At 44.0% G+C, this 15,618-nt stretch overlaps 1 pseudogene across 1 annotated transcript in view; it reads right to left on the minus strand.

The window, feature by feature from the left end:
• Positions 1-13,922, minus strand: part of LOC128931697 (actin-related protein 2/3 complex subunit 3 pseudogene) — a 28,438-nt pseudogene extending 14,516 nt beyond the window's left edge. Inside the window, exon 1 of the transcript XR_013534725.1 lies at positions 1-13,922. This exon is cut by the window's left edge and continues 14,516 nt beyond it. The product of XR_013534725.1 is annotated as an actin-related protein 2/3 complex subunit 3 pseudogene (transcript).
• Positions 13,923-15,618: the final 1,696 nt, after the last annotated feature.

Below are 15,618 nucleotides of genomic sequence, written 5' to 3' on the forward strand. Positions count from 1 at the left end.
GTAGGGTATTTTAAACATCAATTTTATTATCTAGTTATGTTAATGGTCCATGAAATAACATGTGAAGAGCCCATTAAACATCATGAAAGAGTTTCCATTTCATAAAAATGAGGCAATAATAAGAGAAGCCAATGTAATTCATTGCTGAGCGGGGGAGAGGCTGGCTTTCATCTTCAGATGCCCTTCTAAAAAAAACAACTTTCGTAACTTAGAACTCAGCATTTCAAAAGAATTTGGGGAATGGCTGGCCCTTCTAGGCATTCACCAGCAGCGTGTTTCTGACCAAGAAATAATTGAAAGTGTATGGAAACACAGGAATGGCATTTAATAGCTTGTAGTTGAGATAAATTTTTATCTAAAACGTTAATTTTTTTTTCTTTCAACAAACTCTCTCCTACTCGCTGAGTCCTGCTTCATTGCACAAGTCTGTCCGTCCTGCGTACAACCTGCCTAGAAAGGCCGAAGGGTGACTGCATAAACAGCTTCCACCTAGATCCTCCTCCTGTTCCGAGTCCAGTACCCGCCCTGCCCCAAGCTCTCAGGGACCTCGGGAACAATGGATTCTAATCCATGCGTAGGCATGAATCTCTGGCGGCTATCTCTTCATTTCTTCAGACTATTTTATGCCATAGATTTACAGATTTCCTGGAATACTTTCCACACTTGGCTCCTGAGACTGCACTCTCCTCAAACTCCTGGGCTTGAGCGGCCCTCCTGCCTCAGCCTTCATCTTGAATATTCCTCTGCCTTTGTTCCATCTTAGACTATTCTCTACACAGTAGTCAAAGAGCTCCTTTAGATCATAATCAGACCTTGCGTCTCTTATCAACCTATCAATGGCAGCCATTTCTGGTACAGCAGAAGCCAGAATCTGCCCAGTGACCTCCAGGCCCTGGAGGGTTCGGCCTCCCTCCATCCTCTCACTTCATCTCCTCCTCTCCCCTCCTTCACTCACTCTAGTCACACTCACCTTTTTGCTATTCCTCCACCCATGCCAGGCATGCCCCACTCTCATATCTTTACTGTCTTATCAACCTGGAAGACATTTTCCCCAGGGGGCCACATGGCTGGTTTCCTTACCTCCTTTAAAGGCCTTCATGAAATGTCACCTTCTTTGTATGGCTTTCTCTGGCCATGCTATTTAAAACGACAGCCAACTTCCCAATCTGTGCCAGTATTTCCTGTCCGCCTTCCCTGCTGCATTTTCTCTATGGCCTTGATTGTCATTAGACACACTAGACGTTTTCTTACATGTTCTGTTTATCTCTGTCTCAACACTGGAACCCCAGGAGGGCAGGGCTTTGTCTGTTTTGCTCACTTCTCCATCTCTAGTACCCAAAACAATTTAATCTGTTGTATGAATATACAAATGATTGTTCCTGCTGGAAATTTTTTAAACCACCTCACATTACAGCAGAGAAAACTGAGGCAAAGCCAATGACAGTTTGCAAAATATCACATAATTTGCGAATGGCAGAATTGAGAGAGGAGCCCAGTTTTCCTGACTCAGAGTCCAGCCTTCCATCAAGTAAAACATCCTCTATATTTTGGCCAAATGGATTACAACTTTGTGGAACATAAAACATGGTTTCAAATTTCTCTCTAATCATGATACTCAGCATAGTTCAAAGTAATTATAGATGATATTTAAAATATTAATTTCGGCCAAGCACAGTGGCTCACACCAGTAGTCCCGGGACTTTGGGAGGCCAAGGCAGGCGGATCACCTGAGGTCAGAAGTTCAAGACCAGCCTGGCCAACACAGTGAAACCCTGTCTCTATGAAAAATACAAAGGTATCTGAGTCATGGCACCAAAAAAGAAAAAAAAAATACAAAAATTAGCCAGGCATGGTGGCCCATGCCTGTAATCCCAGCTACTCAGGAGGCTGAGGCAGTAGAATCACTTGAACCCAGCAGGTGGAGGTCGCAGTGAGCTGAGATTGTGCCAGTGCATCCAGCCTGGGTGACAAAATAAGACTCAAAAAATCATAATAATTAATTAATTTCAGGGACAATGAACCAGTGGCAAATCCAAATAGTTAAGAGTATTATAAAATAACTTGTGTTTCCTTAACTTCTATTTTAGGTTCAGGGATTGCGCAGATTGGTTTCATAGGTAAATTGCATGTTGCGGGAGTTTGGTAGACAGATTATTTCATCACCCAGGTAATAAGCACAGTAGCTGATAAGTAGTTTTTCAATCCTCAGCCTCATCCTTTCTTCCACCCTCAAGTAGGCCCTGGTGTCTATTGTTTCCTTCTTTATGACCCCATGTACTTAATGTTTAACTCCCACTAATAAGTGAAAACATGCAGAATTTGATTTTCTCTTCCTGCATAAGTTTGCTTCAGATAATGGCCTCCAGCTGCATCCATGTTACTGCAAAGGACATGATCTCATTCTTTTTTATGGCTACACAGTATTCCTTGGTGTATATGTATCACATTTTTCTTTATCCAGTCTACCATTGATGGGCATTTAAGTTGATTCTATGTCTTTGCTACTGCGAATAGTACTGCAATGAGCATACACAGAATGTGTATTTAAGCTGGGATGATTTATATTCCTTTGAGTATGTTCAGTAATGGAATTGCTAGGTCAAATGACAGTTCTCTTTTAAGTTCCTTGAGAAATCGTCAAACTTCTTTCCACACTGGCTAAACTAATTTACATTCCCACCAGCAATGTGTAAGCATTCCTAAAGGTACTTTTTCCCACTGAGTTTTAGAGTACAAGTGACTGATTTCTGAGCCAGCTTCTAACAGAGGAGATGATAGTAATACCAGTGAGAGCCACCATGAGGGTGCCCACCAAATGCCAGGTCCTTTGTGTATACTACCACATTTAATGTTTACAACAACCTCTAAGGAAGCTATTATTGTTATTCCCATTTTACAGATGAATAAATTGAGGCACAGAGGGGTTAAGTAACATGTCCAACTCCACGTAATTAACAAAAAGCAGAGACGGGGTTCGAGGCCCTATTTGTCTGACTTGAAGCCCATGTTCTGACCCACTGCCCTGTACTGCTTCCCATACATATGTCCAAATGGACAAAAACTTTCAAAGGCCACTCAGCAAGGAGTACTTGATTCTGAGTTTTCCCTGACAGCCTAAAACATGTTATTTCATTTTCAGTACAGAGCACATGGGAAACTACCATTGCCTCCTTGGAGGGAGCTCTTTTGGTAATCCCTGTGCTATCTGGGAAATGCTGACTGCAAAGCAAAACCTCTCACCACTAGCTTAAACAGTTAAATATTAGCAAGTCCACATGAAATAGGGAGACGAGCATAGAACTCTTCACCGTTCATGGAGGAGTGCATAGACACAAGTTGGGAGAGGATTCACAGGAAGTGAGCGAACTACCATTGATTAAGGTGTCAACGGTTGTGTGAGGCATTTAACAGATGTTGTTTTGTTTCTTCCTTATAACAACCTTTTGAAGTGACTATCACTGCAGTGTTCTCTTTCTACAGATGAGAAAATAGAGGTTGAAAGATGTATCTTGGCTGGGTTCGGTGGCTCATGACTGTAATCCCAGCACTTTGGGAGGATGAGGCGGGCAGATCACCTGAGGTCAGAAGTTCAAGACCAGCCTGGTCAACATGGTGAAATCCTGTCTCTCCTAAAAATACAAAAATTAGCTGGGCATGGCAGTGCATACCTGTAATCCCAGCCATTCGGGAGATTGAGGCAGGAGAATCACTTAAACCTGGGGGCTGAGGTTGCAGTGAGCTGAGATCATGCTACTGCACTCCAGCCTGAGCGACAGAGCAAGACTCCATCTCAAAAAACAAAAAAAAAAAAAGAAAGCTATATCTTGAACAAGGTCATACAGCTATCAGAAGAGGAAGGCCTTGAACACACATGAACATGATATCAAAGCCAGCAGACATTCCCTCATCTCTGCTAAGCAAGCCAACTTGCTGAGCCTCAGTTTCCTTGTACAGCAGGAGAAGATTATATCAGAGGTTCTCAAAGCTTTCACATTCTATTGCTCTAGTTTTCACCTAGCAGGCACAAAGACCTTTAAAGACATTTAGGTCGATGGAGAAATGAAAGTCGTTGCCATTTCCTAACAGGGAAGACAGGCATGACAGTGAGTAATTGGTTTAGTCTAATTGTGATATACACACTGATCAAAGCATGTATGAAACACAAGAGGATGGAGTGATTCACATTCTCTTGGTGGGTAACACTAACCCTGCCAGACCTTTCAGTTCACAGAACAAGCGAAGTCACACAAACAGAGAGAGGATCCAACTGCCATCTCTGTTCATCTGCCAAGCCAGCGGCAACCGCTCCCATCTGCCTGTCGTAGTACCCCCTCCTTTCTCCCAGCTGCCGAGGAGCAGATATCTACAGAAATGGGTCATGGGATTGGAGCATTTCAAAGGTAAGAGGAAGGAGGAATAAGAACATATTATAAAATACCATTAATGATGCTCAAGTGCGGTGAACTTGAGGCAGGTTGCTGGTGAAGGGAAGGTGCCCAGGGCTGGACCCAAGGGTATAGAAAATGTATTGGCAAGAGAGCACTAATGGGCAACCGTGCGTACCTCCCATGCAAGCCTTGAGATGAGTGGATCTCAGAGCCAGGGAGCTTAGTGAAGCCAGGAGCGGGAGGTGGGAAAATTGACAAAGCAAAATAGGATGGCAGCCACGATGCTGAGCTCATAGCAAAACTTCCTATATGAAGATCCTAGGGACTGTGCTAAGTTGAGGTGATGTCTAAAAGAATCAATGCTGAGCATCTGTGGGATTACAGGCCTCTTCTACAACTGGGGATGCAAATGTTGGCAAACACATCCTTTTTCTCATACCCTTTTGGATGCTTACAGAATCGTGGTGCCAACGGTTGGGTCTGTATTGGAAGTCCAGTCAACATTTGTGCAGTGGAAGAATGACAATGAGGCGTCGGTTCTCCAGGCTTACCAATCCAGAGGGCCATTTGTATTCTTATCTTGGAATAGTCGATGGTGTTTGGAGTTCTGTTGGCTGCCAGTACATCATCCAGTGAAACTTAAAGAAAGGGAAGAATTTTGTTCCTGAAAGGTGTGTCCCTGGTACATGTTTTCAGAGAAGGACACCTCTGAGTGAGTCTCTCCGTCCCATAGTATGGGCAGAAAGCTGGTGTAAGGAACACATGCATTCAGTGGAAAGAGACAAAAATCTGTTTGATTTTAAAAATAGATTTGATTGTATGACTCACATTTAAGTTCACGCCACCACAATTTGGGCAACTTCTGTGTATCTTGGTATCCACAGGAAGTAGAAACAAATAATGCCAAAAAAAAAAAAAAAAAAAAACCCTTAAGAATTAAAGAAGAAAGCCTGAGCCAGCAGGGCAGAGGAACTTACAGAAGCCAGATGACCGGAACACAAAGAAGGGGCCCCAGTTGGTCTGCAGCCCAGCATTCTCTCAGGGAGACCCAGTACAGCTTCACCTCTGTTGCTGGCAGGCCCTTGCAAGAGACCTGGCCTCTGTCCTTGAGCTCAGGAATGAAAGTCTCCTTCTCAAGAAGGCCCAAATGGCACTCCTTTAAAGCTGGAACTGTTACCGGAGGAGTAAAACTTCAACCACATTGCCTGGTTCTCACACTGGGGGTCGAACTCAGGCTGCCTGGGTGAAAACCAGGAGTTCTAACCACTAGACCATGTGGGCTCTTGGCCTTGCCAGTCCCAAAGAATGGGGAAAGGGGCTCCAGAGGCGTGGTGAGTTTACCATTCAAATAAAATCATGACCCAAAGAGCTTTGCGGAAGAGTGATTTATTAGACGGCGGCAGGGGGGGGAGATGAGAGAACAAGCGAGGAATATGTGAACAACCCTTTTTCAATCTACAACCCCAGGTCACAAATGCCCAACCTTCCATCTTGGTGTTACCGACATGTCCCCATTGAATGAGTCAATTCATCCCTGGTCTACGTTGGGTCAGCGCGTTTCCTAACAGAACTGTATTTGTTTGCTAACGCTTCCATAACCAAGTACTGCATACTGAGTGGCTTAAGTCACAGAACTTTATTCTCTCACCGCTCTAGGAAGTCTGAGCTCTAGGTGTTATCAGGACTTTGTCCCCTCTGAAGTTGCCAGAACAGGACTGAATTTGTTCCAGAACAATCTGAGCTCTGAGTAGGTCCTCTGGGTTTGTGAGCATTACTCCAATCTTCACGTGGTGTGCCCATTTGTATGCATTTCTGTTCAAATTTCCCCTTTCTATAAGGACACCAGTTATACTGGATTAGGGCCCATCCCACTCCTCCAGTAGGACCTCATCCTAACTTATCCAGTGACATCAGCAATGACCCTTTTTCCAAATAAGGTCGCAGTCTGCAGTACTAGGGCTTAGTCAGCTGTGGTTGAAAATTCAACATATGAATTTGGGGTGGGGTGGGGTAGATAAATTTAACCCTTAATAAGAACATTGAATTTCTTTCCTGGTTTGAGAAATTATTTAAAATTCTTAAGATAAACCCACCACACCTGTGGTCCCAGCTACTTGGGAGGCTGAGGTGGAAGAATCGCTTGAACCCAGGAGGTGGAGGTTGCAGTGAGCTGAGATTGCACCACTGCACTCCAGCCTGGTGACAGAGCAAGAATCCGTCTCAAAGAACAAAAAGATAAACCCGCCACAATGAAAAAATTGGGTTCTGTTTTACAGAGAATAAATGTGGCATAAGGTCTTAGTAATAAGAAAGATACGAGAAAGTCACAGACTCTAGGGTATCAGTAAAAGTACAACCCAGTCCCTCCTCCTTCCACCACTGGGTAAAGGTAACAAACGTCATCAATGTCTTTAACAAAAAGGGAGGGTTAAACTGCATGTTTTGAAATAGGGGCTAATTGTAAGAGTTAGCAAACTGTGGCCTATGGGCCAAATGTGGCCCGCCATGTGTTTTTGTAAATAAAGTTTTATTGGAACACAGCCTCACCCATTTGTTTACATGTTGTCTGTGGCTGCTTCTGCACAATAGCAGCAGAGCTGAGATGTTTCCATAGACCATGTGGCCCACAAAGCCTAAAGCATTTACTATCCAGCCCTTTACAGAAAAACCTTACCAACATCTGGACTAGCACAAGGCAATGCTCAGAAAAACAACAGTCCTAGAGAAAAGGGAAATTCGAAGGCGGTAACACAGCACGGCTATTGGAAGGCTCTGAGGCCTGGGGACTGGCAGGAAAGGCTGGATAGAAGCACAGGAGCAAGCTCTTCAGAAGCGAATTCTTGGGGAACAAGTATCCCAGGTCAGCAGACATGGGGTTCACTCTCTTTCCAGCCATGGACAGTATAGCAGCAGTCTGTTGTTCCCAAGGCAAGGCAATTCTCTGCTAGTTACAAAATTCTTTTGCCTATGGATAGATTCCCTCTTTCCAGCCCTGGAAGGTATAGCAATAGTCTGTTTTTCCCCAAGGCAAGGGAATTCTCTGCTAGTTACAAAATCCTTTGCCTGTGGGATCTAGTGTCTAATCAACTCGCCTAATCAAGATTTGGAAAGAAGAGGCCATCCCTTGGGGCCCTGTGTCTTCCTGAAAGTTCTGAGTCCCACACACTCCAGGGCAATCGTTCTGAGCCCTTGCGGTGGTGCATTAGGGCTGCTCTCAGAGGTGCTTTCCCCAGACCTTTGGGAAACAGGAAAATAAAGTGGGGCTTTCATCACATTATTTTATTCCATTCGCAATGCTATCCTTTATTCTGAACCATGCCTTCCACCTTCAGAGTTCGAGCACGCTGCATCTCCCATGAAATGGTGGTGAAAGTGGTTGATTGCAGGTTCTTTATTTTCTCTTAGCCTCACTGGATCAAATTAGAAAGTCACCAGCCCGACTTACTTTTTGTTTTTCCTTCTGAAAATGTATAAGCCCTACATATTCAAACATCTGGGAAGCATGACTCTCGGCAGAGCTCATGGGCACAGCCTTTCCTGTGTGGGGCACCAGTCCTGAGAATGGAAGTCTCAGGTGACTTTTCTCTAGCAAATGCGCTGCTACAGAATGACTGAAAATTCCCTTTCCCTTCTGTTTGGTCGCCTTTTTAGCCTGCAAGTCACAGACACCCAACTGGAGTTAGCTGACGCAAAAGAAGGAAAATTGCTCACACAATCGAATTGCTGAAGAGACAGAGAGCAGACTCCGGTCCCCCATGAACCCATCTCTCCAGGCCCCCAGGACCTCTGTGTCCATTTCCTGTCTCCTGTTCTTTCTCTCCTTCATCATCATTTTCTCCCGAAGCAGAGGCACAGCTGTTAGCAGCAGCCTCAGGCTTACCTCCCTGCGCCTCCCTTCAGGGAGAGAAAAACTGGTGGGTTCTAGTCTGCTTTGGTTGAAAAATCCAAGAGAGGCATTGGTTGGCCTGGCTTGAATGATATACCTGTTCCTGAACCAAAGGAACTACCTGGACTGTGGCCCAGATAGTCTGATGCCCCTGCTGTCCTCCAGGGTCTTTATGTCTTCTTCTCAGTGAGGTCTTCTCTGGCCACTCCACTTAAATTGTACCCCTCAACCCCCAAGAAATCTCTCTCTCTCCTTATCCTACTCTATTTTTTCCCAAAGCATTTATCATCTTCTAACATACTAATTTGCTAAGAGTACTGGGTAGCTCCTCCCACTATAATATAAGCTCCAGGAGGCAAGGATTGTGGTCTATTTTTCTTATTAATACACCCGGACATGGTGGCTCACGCCTGTAATCCCAGCACTTTAGGAGACTGGGGCAGGCAGATCAGTTGAGGTCAGCAGTTCAAGACCAGCCTGGTCAACATGGTGAAACACTATCTCTACTAAAAATACAAAAATTAGCGGGTATGGTGGCACATGCCTGTAATCCCAGCTACTCAGGAGGCTGAGGCATGAGAATCACTTGAACCCAGGAAGCAGAGGTTGCAGTGAGCTGAGATCGTGCCACTGTACTCCAGCCTGGGCAACAGAGCAAGACTCAGTCTCGAAAACACACACACACACAGACACACAGATACACAGACACACACACACCCTAGTGTCTACAACTGTGCCTGGTACACAGCGGCTTAATAAATATTTGCAGTGGAATGAAGAAATGAACAGTCTTGATGGTCAGTCTCTCCTCACTAGAATATAAGCCTCCCATTAGAGCAGGGATTTTGATTTTTTTTTTCTTTTTGTTGAGACAGGGTCTCTGTCACTCGGGCTGGAGTGCAGTGGTGCAATCACAGCTCACTGTAGCCTCAACCTCCCAGGCTCAAGCAGTCCTCCCACCTCAGCCTCCCTAGTAGATGAGACTATAGGCACAAGCCATCAGGCCTGGCTAATTTTTTGTATTTTTTTGTAGTGATGAGGTTTGCCCAGACTGGTCTCAAACTCCTGGGGTCAAGCTATCCACCCACCTTGGCCTCCCAAAGTGCTGGGATTACAGACGTGAGCCCCCAAGCCGGCCTGGATTTTGATTTTTGTTTTATTTCTAGGCAACGGATACACCCTAGTGCCTAGAATAGTGCCTCGCCCAGCACCCAGAGAACCCTCAATGAATATTTATTGACTTTGATGAATGAATGAATGATTCCCTGCAGCTGTGGAGATGGCCCAATCATATCATTTTATCTCCATGGCTATAGTAATTCATTGATCCCCTTTTCAGAAGTAGAGCTCTGCTGTGGTTAATAAATATCCACTACATTTTCCTAACCTGGAGTGAAGGTGGGCCCGAATGTAAAGTTCCAATACTGTATAAGGTTAGAGCTTGGCACAAAGCAAGAAAACACGGCTGCCCATATGAATCCCAGTGAAGGGGGGATGAGTACAATTGAGCCAGAGTTGACAGGCACACTTGACACAAAACGCCAGGCTTTAAAGCCAAACTCTAATCTTATGGGTACTTCTTTTAGCTTGCCAGGATCCTTCCGTACTTTGCTTAACCTTGCATTTCTAGAAAAATGTGGGTTTCAATTGATCAGCAAACGTGAAGTGGTATACTTCTCTGGGTGTACACTAGCCTGCATACCTTCTCTCATAGACATTACGATTTTGTTCAATTTTTTTAAATCTCCATATGCAAACCTTCTATTAAACCAAACCTTTGATCTCGCCATACTCTGAATGCCTCCATATGACTTGTTACCATGGAGATGTTCACATACACCTCATTTAATTATGTAAACAGCATTCAGCTCTGTCCATCTTAAACTCATCAATACACAGTTTCATTTTTCCCCTTTTCTGCTGTAAGTTTTTATCTTGCTTTAGGTGAATTTAGAGCGCCATGCTTAAGGACTCAGGTGTTTCAAGTAAACAAAGAAATTAAATTTCTCTTGATGAATTTACCAGCCTCCTCTTGTCCAATATTCAATAATTCAGATGTAAAATACACCACTTTTAACAGGTTGGAACCCGAATTCACAAGGAGATCAGAGTTTCAATTTCAATTTAATTATCTGAAACTTAAGAATGGCTTATTAGAGTTAAGATGACAAAAAATATATATATTTAAAAATAAGAGGTATTCCCTGGGGACAGGATCACAAGAATATTAGATGGCTTTCATAGCAGCTCTTAAATATAACCAAACAACTCAAACTGGTTAGTGTTCTAATTTATTTTTGAGTAAGGTTGCAAGATAAAATATAATATTGAGGACATATTCTACTATAAAATTATTTGCAGTTTATCTGAAATTTAAATTTAACTGAGCATCTCATATTTTTATTTTTGAAATCCTGGCAACCTTATTTATTTATTTAGAGACAGAGTCTCGCTCTGTCACCAGCATGATCTTGGCTCACTGCAAACTCCACCTCCTGGGTTCAAGCAATTCTCCTGCCTCAGCCTCCAGAGTAGCTGGGACCATAGGTGCACACCACCATGTCCAGCTGATTTTCACATTTTTAGTAGAGATGGGGTTTCAACATGTTGGCAAGGATGATCTTGACCTCATGATCCGCCCACCTTGGCCTCCCAAAGTGCTGAGATTACAGGTGTAAGCCACTGTGCCAGCCCTATTATATGAGACATGATTGACTACCAAATACTTCATAAACCATTCAACATTTTTCCTAGTTACCAGGAAACACCTAGGAGTCTGTATCAGGAGAAAAAGGAGAGATGCCAGCCAGAAACCAATGGGTCTGCTGAGGCTTGAATAGGCCCAGCTCGGATCTTGGGAGCTGGTTCCTCAGCACAATTCAGGACTCCTAAAACTTGGCATAGCCACTGAAGCCCCTATATCCAGTTTCATGCAGCGTAAAGTGGGGAAAATAGTTGCAACCTCAAACCTAGCAGTCTTAAGGGCTAGTGGCTAAGCAGTCTTTTAATGACATGGAACATGGAAATGTCTTCTGATGCATATTGTCACTCTCTTCTAATCTTAGTGATATAAATAGGAGACAGGGAAATACTGGGTAGAAGAGGGCAATTCTCTGGCAAAGGCCCCACCCTCAAGCCTGGATACCCCTGGCCCTAACTGAGGGCAGGTGTGCCCATTTTTGTGCCCAAAAGCTGCCTTTTGGCCCACCACACACCCTATCCTGTATCTATATAAACCCCAGACCACAGGCTCCAGAAACAGAGAAGGAGATGAGCAAATGAACAGAAGAGAGAATGGTGCAGCACAGAGAAGAAAAGATGTGTCTGAAGGCCAAGAGGAGTTTAGCTGGGAATGGTTGGAGAGGAGATCAGCTGCTGGATGGCCAAACTCCAGGGGAAGATCATCTTCCCACTCCATCCCCCTTCCAGCTCCCCATCCATCCCACCAAGAGCCACCTCCACCACTCAATAAAACCCCTGCATTCAGGCCAGGCATGGTGGCTCACACCTGTAATCCCAGGACTTTGGGAGGCCAAGGTGGGAGGATCACAAGGTCAGGAGATTGAGACGATCCTGGCTAACATGGTGAAACCCCATCTCTACTAAAAATACAAACATTAGCTGGACATGGTGGCAGGTGCCTGTAGGCCCAGCTACTCGGGAGGCTGAGGCAGGAGAATCGCTTGAACCAGGGAGTCGGAGGTTGCAGTGAGCTGAGTGCCACTGTTCTCCAGCCTGGGCAACAGAGCAAGACTCTGCCTCAAAAAAAAAAACAAAAAACAAAAAACCCTGCATTCATCCTTCAAGTCCATGTGTGACCCGATTCTTCTGGAACACTGAACAAGAGCTTGGGATACAGAAAGCTGTCACACTGGCCCTGTGCCCTTGCAAAAAGGCAGAGGGTCCACTGAGCTAGTTAAGCTGTCTGTGGACAGTAAGGTTAAAGGAGCATACTGTAACACATGCCCATTTGGGCTTTGGGAGTCACAGGCTCCCACCCCTGGATGCTGCCATGGGGCTGGTGCCAAGCACCCCAGCTCCTGCACCTGCCCATCTGCATGTTCCTCCTCCTGTAAGGGGTTTGAGCAGGGGCAGCAATAAAACAGATGAGTGACACTCCTGTCGCACGTCCTGCAAGGAAAGTTAGGGAATGCTCCTATTTTATTGGCAAGATAAATCATGCAAAATTCTCTTAGACTCCTGCCTCTCTTTGGCTTTGGAGTCAAGAGTTCAGAGTTGTAGATCCTACTCTGTAACTTAGTGACTGGGCCTAGATACGATTCGGAATCTTTTCGGCCCTAGTTGAGCCTCCCTTTCCAGTCTTTATCCATAAAATGGGAATAACACTGGTTCTATCAAACTTGAGTTGCTATTGTTCTCAAATGAGACTGTATATGAAGTAAGGTGGTGTGACCGTTATGTGCAAACATTGAACACAAGATGGTATTGTCGTTATTGACTGCTGTGATTTCCATGGGTCGTTCAGTCCTGTGTGTGACAAGGAAGATCACGGCGGGCAGGGCAGGGGCAAGCCGTTTATCCGAACAGAAAAGCCTCTTGAGTTTAATATTCAAATCTTCCTAACAGGAGCCTGGGACTTACAGGTCTTAGAGCCGGCAAGGCAGAGCACAATATCACGGAAGCAACAACCCATGGCCACCTCAAAGCGCTGTCAGAGTTCGCTCTACAACGACCCTTTGAGATGGCCATGGGACTGACAGCTGCCATCCTCCCTGGAAGAGCTATGAAGTCACCAAACTGCACTGAACACAGTGCATTTAGAAGTAATTACAGCCACTGCAATGAAACCAGGTCACTCTTCAAACCACTGATCAAATCAGTGCTTCCCAGTCTGAGGCCAGGAAACAGTATATTATGGAAGAAATAAAAAGGAAAATTATCTTGATCCTTAGCACTTAAAACAGGAGGGGGAGGGCAAGAAAGAGACATATTCTTGCTTCAAAGGTTTTAAATAAGAAATGTTCCCTCTGCACAAAGAACCTGAAGGAAGGCCAGGAAAGATAAGATGTTCCCAGCTGATACTTGAATGCAGAGGTTTCTGTGACCTTCCTTTATCATTTGGGAGTCTGGTGCTGGCTGAGTTCTGAACTCAGCAAAGAGGTTTAAGGAACAGCTCCACCAGCCCTTCAGAACTTAGCCAGCCCTCTGCATCCACGTCGCTCGCCTTCAGCGCGGCTTACCCGGCCCTCTGCATCCCTGTCGCTCACCTTCAGCGTGGCCTCCATGAGGCTTCCATGCTGTTCTTTCTTTATTCACCTTTACTCATAATGGTAAGCTGGAGAAAGTATGCGTTTATATATCTGCACTCATTCTATGAAATCTTATGTTTCTTATTCTACATTTAAAACTATGCCCATCGATGATACACTGGATAAAGAAAATGCGGCACATATACACATGGAATGCTATGTAGCCATAAAAAAGGATGAGTTCATGTCTTTCGCAGGGACATGGATAAAGCTGGAAACCATTATTCTCAGCAAACTGACACAAGAACAGAAAACCAAACAGGGCATGTTCTCACTCATAAGTGGGAGTTGAACAATGAGAACACACAGACACAGGGAGGGGAACATCACACACCAGGGCCCGTTGGGGAATGCGGGACTAGCAGAGGGATAGCAGGGGGTGGGAGGGTGGGGTGGGATAGCATTAGGAGAAATATCTAATGTAGATGATGGGGTGATGGATGCAGCAAACCACCATGGCACATATATACTTATGTAACAAACCTGCACATTCTGCACGTGTATCCTAGAACTTAAAGTATAATAAACTTAAAAACAAACAAATAAACAAAATCTAAGAAATAACATTTATAGCTCCCCTTAAAAAAAAATTCTTCTTAAGAAAATCAGGTTGATTTTTATGTCTAAATGGTCCTTACCTGTTTTCATTTTCCCCCAAGGGTCTGAGGGCCTCAGTAAAATAATCCCCTGTCTTTTTCATGCTATTATTTATAATTCAAATTCAAATCTTCACATTTCTCTTTCAATAACAATTATTTTTTAAATTCTGCTTTGGGAATCACGAACAATTTAGAAAATGATCTTTTCTGTGAAATTGTCTTTTTATTTCTACATATATGTGTAAAATATGTACAGAATATCTAGATTACATATACATATTTTTTGAAAATGAATATTAACTTCAATTCCTGATAATTTGTCTAATTTGAGCTATGTGTTTTTTTTAAAAAAAATTCTTTTTTCTTGTGGTAAAACACTTGCAAAATTTACCATCTTAACATTTAAGTGTACATTTCAATAGTGTCACGAATGTTCGCAATGTTACGCAAACAATCGCCAAAATTGTTTTCATCTCACAAAACTGAAATTCTAATGACTCTCCATTCGCCCTCCCCCAGCCCCTGCCAAGCACCATTCTACTTGCTTTCTCTATGAATTTGACTATTCTAGAAACCTCGTAGAAGTGGAATCATCCAGCAGTTGTCCTTTCAAGACTGGCTTACTTAACTCAGCATGATGGCCTCATGATTTTTACATTTTGTAGCATGTGTCAAAATTGTCAGAATTTCCTTTCTTTTTAAGATTGAATAACAGTTCAGTGTATCCACCACATTTTAAGTAGCCATTTATCGTCAACAGACACTTGTGTTGCTTCTACCACTTGGCTATTGTGAATGATTCTGCTATGATGAACATGGATGCACAAATATCTCTTTGACACCCTGCTTTCAGTTCTTTTTTTTGGAGACTCTATCACCCAGGCTGGAGTGCAGTAGGCATGATCTCAGCTCACTGCAACTTCCACCTCTTGGGTTCAAGTGATTCTCATGCCTCGGCCTCCTGAGTACCTGGGACTACAAGGCACCCTCCACCATGTCTGACTAATTTTTGTGTTTTTAGTAGAGATGGGGTTTCACCATGTTGGCCAGGCTGGTCTTGAACTCCTGATCTCAAGTGATCCACCTGCCTCAGCCTCCCAAAATGCTGGGATTACAGGCATGAGCCACCGTACCCCCACTTTCAATTCTTTTGGGTGCACACCCAGAAGCAGAATGGCTCGGTCATATGGTAATTCTATTTTTTCTCTTTTTGAGGAACTTCTTGAGGAACTGCCGCACTGTTTCCCGGAGAGGCCGTGCCATCCCCACCATGTATAGGAGCTCCAATTCTCCACATTGTCACAAGCACTTGTTCTCTGTCTGGAGTTTTTGTTTTTCACGGTGGCCATCCTAATGGATGTAAGGTGGTATTTAATTGTGACTTTTTTGAATTTCTGTAACGATTAGTAATGTTAAACATCTTTCAATGTGCTTTTTGGCCATTTGTATATCTTCAGGCAAAAGTCTAAAGTCCT

The sequence above is a fragment of the Callithrix jacchus genome, chromosome 4, assembly GCF_049354715.1.
Source record: "Callithrix jacchus isolate 240 chromosome 4, calJac240_pri, whole genome shotgun sequence".
Taxonomy (NCBI): domain Eukaryota; kingdom Metazoa; phylum Chordata; class Mammalia; order Primates; family Cebidae; genus Callithrix; species Callithrix jacchus.